Raw genomic sequence first — 6240 nt, forward strand, 5'->3', positions numbered from 1 at the left:
TCTGGGATCATGTGGCAAACTATAGGGCAAACAGTGAAGAAATAAAGAAAAATTTAAATGAAGTTCTATGAAAACACAATATTCAATTTCCATGCCTTTGGCTATATTAGGTTTTTCCAGTCCATATCATCATCTATCTAGCATGTTGCCAATATAGCATTCATCTACAAAACACTCATCTGTTATTGTTTTTTCATATTGTTGTGAGTTGTGTGTTGCTGGAAGCTATGCCACTCGTATTTAAAATACCAGCAGGGTCACCTATGGTGGACAGGTACTAGCAGAGATTCCAGACTAAGACAGATGAGGAAGAAGGAAAGGTAGACAATTTCTGAATAATTAGTCATTTAAAACCTTAGGAATAGCTGCAGAGTATTGTCAGATATAGTGCCAGAAGATGAACCCCTAAGGTTGGAGGACACTCAAAATACAATTGGAGTAGAGCTACCTCCTCAAAATGGAAGGAGACCTTAGTGACATGAATGGAGCAAAGTTTTCTGGACCTTCATTTGCTAATGTGGTACAACTCAATGGGAAGAAATAGCTGCACATACATTAATAATCAGATCGTGGAATGTACAAAGTATGAATCTAGGAAATTGGAAAATGAAATGGAATACATAAAAATTGATAGCCTAGGCATTAGTGGTCTGAAATGAAGTGGTAATGGCTATTTTGAATCAGACGGTTATATGGCTTAGTATGCGGGGAACAACAAATTAAAGATGAATGGCATAGCCTTAATTGCCAAAAAGAGCATTTCCAGAGCTATCTTGAAGTACAATGCTACCTATGATAGGATAATATCCATACTCCTACAAGGAAAACCAGTTAGTATCCCTATTATTCAAATTTGTGCACCAATGACTGAAGTTGGTGATGATGAAATTGAATAATTCTACCAACTTCTTTAGTCTGAGACTGATAAAATATGCAATCAAGATGTATGGATATACTAATACTTAGAATTTGAAAGTTGGAATCAAAGAGTAGTTAGAAATATGGCCTTGGTGATAGAAATGATCTTATATTAGAATTTTGCAAAACCAATGACTTAATCATGGCATATACTTTTTTTTAACATACATTTGGACCTCATCAGATGGAATACACAAGAAGGAAATCGACTGCATTTTAGGAAGAGATGAGGGGAAAGCTCAGTATTATCAGACAAAACAAGGCCAGATCATCAATTGCAAGTTCAGGCTGAAGCTGAAGAAAATTAAAACTACTCCACAGGCACCAAATTATGATCTTAAATATATCCAACCTAAATTTAGAGACCACCTTAAGAATAGATTTGAACCCTAACCAGAGAAGCATTGATAACAGAGATGGAGCCAGAGGTGACAGCATGGAGATGTAGAGCAGCTGAGGACTCTAGACTTATAGAAAGAGAAAGGCTGTGTACTAGCAGCCAGGAGGCTGGCTTACAGAATGTGCCCTTTGAGTTTTAAATGCTTATATATTCCTGAATGTTTTTGTGTACATAAAAAAAACAAAAACAATAACAGAGGGAATAGAAGCAAATCTGTTAAATAATGATGCATGTAGGGGGTTGTAATCATTGCAATGAAACAAAATATGATAGTATGAGTGCAAAACTGATGTTCTCCCAAGTAAACTATACTCAATTCACAATAAAAGCTTTTTTAAAAAAATTTTAAAGAACAGATTTGATGCATTAATGACTAAAAACCAAAAGAGTTGTAGGATGACACCAAAAACACCATACATGAAGAAAGTAAAAGGTTATTAAAGACAGGAAATGAAGAAAAGACCAAAATGGATGTCAGGAGAGACTTTGAGGATGTCAGAAGAGACTTGCTATATATAGTTCACTATGCTAAAGTGCACTAGAAAAAAATGAGGAAGTAAAAAGCTGAACAGAAAATGTCAAAAGACAGCTCGAGAAGACAAAGTAAAGTATTATAATAAAATGTGTAAATACCTGTAGTTGTAAAACTAAAAGGGAAGAACACACTCAGTATTTTTCAAGATGAAAGAACTGAAGAAAAAAACACAAGCTTAAACTTACAATATTGAAGAATTCTATTGGCAAAATATTGATGGAAGGAATGCACAGTCACTGTGCCAAAAAGAACTGGTTGATGCTTAGCTATTTCAACAGGTAGTACATGACCAAGAACCTATATAATTGAAGGAAGAAATCCAAGCTGCACTGAAGGCACTGGCAAAAAACAAGGCTCCAAGAATTGATGCAATACAAATTGAAAGGCTTTAACAAACTGATATAGCAATGTAGGCACACACTCTTTTATGTCAAGAAATTTGGAAGACAGCTATCTGGCCAACCAATTGTAAGTGATTCATATATGTGCCCATTCTAAATAATGGTGATCCATCAGAATACAGAAATCACTGACCAATGTCATTTATATCACATGCAAGTAAAATTTTGCTGAAGATGATTCAAAAATGGTAGCATCAGTACTTCATCAGGGAGCTGCCAGAAATTCAAGCTGGATTTATAAGAGGGAATTAAATGAGAGATATCATTGTTGATACCAGATGGATCTTGACTGGAAGCAGAAAACACCAGAAAGATATTGACTGTTGCAAAGGCATTTGATTGTATGGTTCATAGTACATAGATCCATTGTACTATAGATAACATTGCAAAGATGGAGAATTCCAGAACATTTAATTGTGGTCATTAGAAAACCTGTACATAGACCAAGAGGCAGTCATTCAAACAGAGCAAGGTGTGCACTAGGGTTGTATCCTTTCACCATATTTATTCAATCAGAGATACTGGGTTATAAAAGAAGAACATGACATCAAAATTGGAAGAAGACTTATTAACAACCTTGTTTGCAGATAACACAATCATGCTCTTTGGAAGTGAAAAGGACTTAAAAGTTTTACGATGAAGATCACAGATTACATCCTTAGTATGGCTTGTACCTCAGAAAACAAAACTTCTCACAACTACAGCTGTTGTTAAGTGCCGTCGAGTTGATTCCAATTCATAACAACCCCATATAGGGTTTCCAAGGTTGTAAACCTTTGAAGGAGCAGAAAGTCTCATCTTTCTCCCTAAAAGCCGCCGGTTATTTGAACTGCACACCTTGTGGTAAACAGTTCAATGTTTATCCTACAGAACCGCCATATTCCCAGACCAATATATAACATTATGATAAACTGAGAAAAGATTGAAGTTGTCATTTTGCTTGGATCCACAATCAACACTCGTAGAAGCAAATCTGCTGCAAAAGACCTTATAAAGTGTTAAAGAGCAAAGACTAGACAAAGGACTAAGGTGTACCTGATGCAAGCCATGGTATTTTCAATAGCTTCACAAAAATGGGAAAGTTGGATAACAAATAAGGAAGGCTGTCAAAGAATCCATGCATTTGAATTATGGCACTTAGCCATAATTGTGAAGAACATTGAAAGTGCCATTGTCTGCCATAAAAACAAATAAATTTGTCTGGGAAGTACAGACAGAATGACTCTTAGAAGTGAGGATGGTTCAACTTTGTCTTTTGTTCTTTAGACTTATCAGGAGAAATCAGTCCCTGGAGAAGGACATCATGCTTAGTAAAGTGAAGGGTCAACAAAAAAGAGGAAGACATCTAACAAGATGGAATGACTCAGCGGCAGCAACAATGGACTCAAACATAACAATTATGAGGATGGTGCAGGAACAGACAGTGTTTCGTTCTGTTGTGCACAGGATGGCTATGAATCAGAACCAAATTGATGACACCTAACAATGACAACAACAGGTGAATCTATTTAAAGCTTTCTTTAACATGCATCCTTGGTCATGTATGGGATCTTCCTGTCATTTCATACTGAACTTCTCACTTGAATTCCTTCCTCCTGTATACTCTAATTTAAATTGTTCCACAGATCAAGAGGTCTATAGAATCATATGGAAAACTATGTGGTAAATATTGAAGCAATAATGAAAAAAAATTAAATGATATAATTTAAATTATCTGAAACACAGTTCCTTTGGTTATTTTAGGTGTAAACCACCCCAAATCATTATCTGTCTATCACCTTGTACTTTGAAAAGAGAGTTTCTATATGAACAAGAGAGTTTTTGTTTCCTGTTTTCTACTGTGGTAAATGTGAAACCAATCATTTGCCATATCAACATTCTTAATGCATACAATGCAATAACGTTGGTTATGTTTATCATGTTGTTCAACCATTACCATTGTACACTTTCAGAATTTCCCATATCCCTTAACAGAAGCACAAAAGCAATTTTTCATATGATTGCCTGACCTTAAAGTCCCAGCCAGCTTCATGTTCACAGAACCAATAGACTGCTTAGGAGCACCTTCAAGTGAATGGCAGCATCATTGGATATGGAGGACAACAGATTCCCAGATTGGTTAAGAGACTGGTCTCCTGGACCTTGAATCAATTCATGCCCAGAATACACCTGGTACAGTGTGAACACACAGTGTACAAAAGAGTACTCTGTGAGAAGAGCAATGTGGGATGTCTGCCTGACAGAGAATCTTGGGTACATTTTGCAGTAAAATATTTGAAGTAGGATAAACACTGGACTACTAATCACAAGGTTGATGGTTCAAAGTCACCAACCACTCCTTGGAAACCCTATATAGGGTCACTATGAGTTGAAACCAACTCAGCAGATTTAGCAACTACAATTTCTCATGTGATATTTGCCTATAGGAGAGCATGGTAGCTCTATAGGATAAGCACTGATCTGCAAGCCACAACGTGAGCCCACCAGTCACTATGAGGAAAAAAGATGAGGCTTTCTGCTCTAGCAAAGGATTACAGCCTCAAGAAGTGGGGCTTAATGGCAGATTAGGGAGACATGCAGAGCAGAGCTTTGCCAGCAATAACACAGAACATGAGACAAAGTAAGTTCAGGAGATGGTCCCAGAACACTGAACTACAAATAAAAGAATATTTAGAAAGTTCAAAGGCTTATAGCCAGTGGAATTTGGAAGGAAGAAACATTGTTTTCTGGTCACGGCAGCCAGCCAGCTCCAGGATCGGCCATCTTGGGCATGATGGAGCAGGTGAAGGATAAGAGAAGCACTCCCACGGCAGACTTCTGAAACTCCTCAGAGACAAAGGTGTGGACATTCTTTTATTTTCTCTTTCTCTCTCTGTTCTTTGGTCTCTGTTTGCACACCTCCACTCTGGTGACTAGAGGGGTTGCCTGAGGAATGGACACACATCCCCAACTCCTGGAACATTCTATTACATATGCACAGGGATCTGCCCAGCAAAGATTTCTGGACTCAGAATTGCAGAAGTGGGAGGAGTCCCCAAGAACTGCTTAAAATGGACCAGTCTCCCAGAATGGCCCTAGCCAGCCAAGAAAGGGGTGTTACAGACATACTCATACTTTGCTATAGATATTTATTTTATTTTTCCTTCTCTTCTTTTATGTGATTATAGACTATAGTACCTAATCAGATTTTTGTATTTTCGGGGGTTTTTTCACTGTTGTTGTTTTGGGTTTTTGTCCCCCTTTTACCTCATTCTCTCCCTACGTTATCAAAGAAGAGACAGCAATTGTGGTCATATAGCCAAGCTGCAATCACACCCTGTAAAATCCCATCATCCAGGCAATAGTCAATACCAGCTAATATACACAAAAGATAGACAGCCAACACCTTCTATAGTTCATAGGACTTGAATAATAAGACCAGTGAAAAAAGAAGCCCATCAATCTGAAAGCAACCAGAAAGCTCAATAAATCATCAACATGTTGTTATTGTTGATGGGTGCAATCGAGTCAGGACCGACTCATAGTAACCCTATGAATAACAGAATGAAACACTGCCAAGGTTCTGGGCCAATCTCACAATTGTTGCCACACTTGAGTCCATTAATGCTACCACTTGGCCAATCCATGTCGCTGGGGGTCTTCTTTTTCTCTGACCCTCCACCTTACCAAACATGATATCCCTTTCCCGTGACTGGTCCCTCCTGACAATATGTCCGAAGTATGAGAAATGAAGTCGGGCTATCCTGGTCTCCAAGAAGCACTCTGACTGTATTTCTTCCAACACAGATCTGTTTGTTCTTTTGGTAACCCATGGTACTTTCAATATTCTCCTTCAACACTATAATTCAAATGCATCAACTCTTCTACAATGTTCCTTATTCACTGTCCAACTTTTACATGCATATGAGGTTATTGAAAATACCATGGCTTGGGTCAGGTGCACCTTAGTCCTCAAGCTGACATCTTTGCTCTTCAACACTTTAAAA

This window comes from Chrysochloris asiatica, unplaced genomic scaffold (assembly GCF_000296735.1).
Source record: "Chrysochloris asiatica unplaced genomic scaffold, ChrAsi1.0 scaffold00289, whole genome shotgun sequence".
Lineage (NCBI taxonomy): Eukaryota > Metazoa > Chordata > Mammalia > Afrosoricida > Chrysochloridae > Chrysochloris > Chrysochloris asiatica.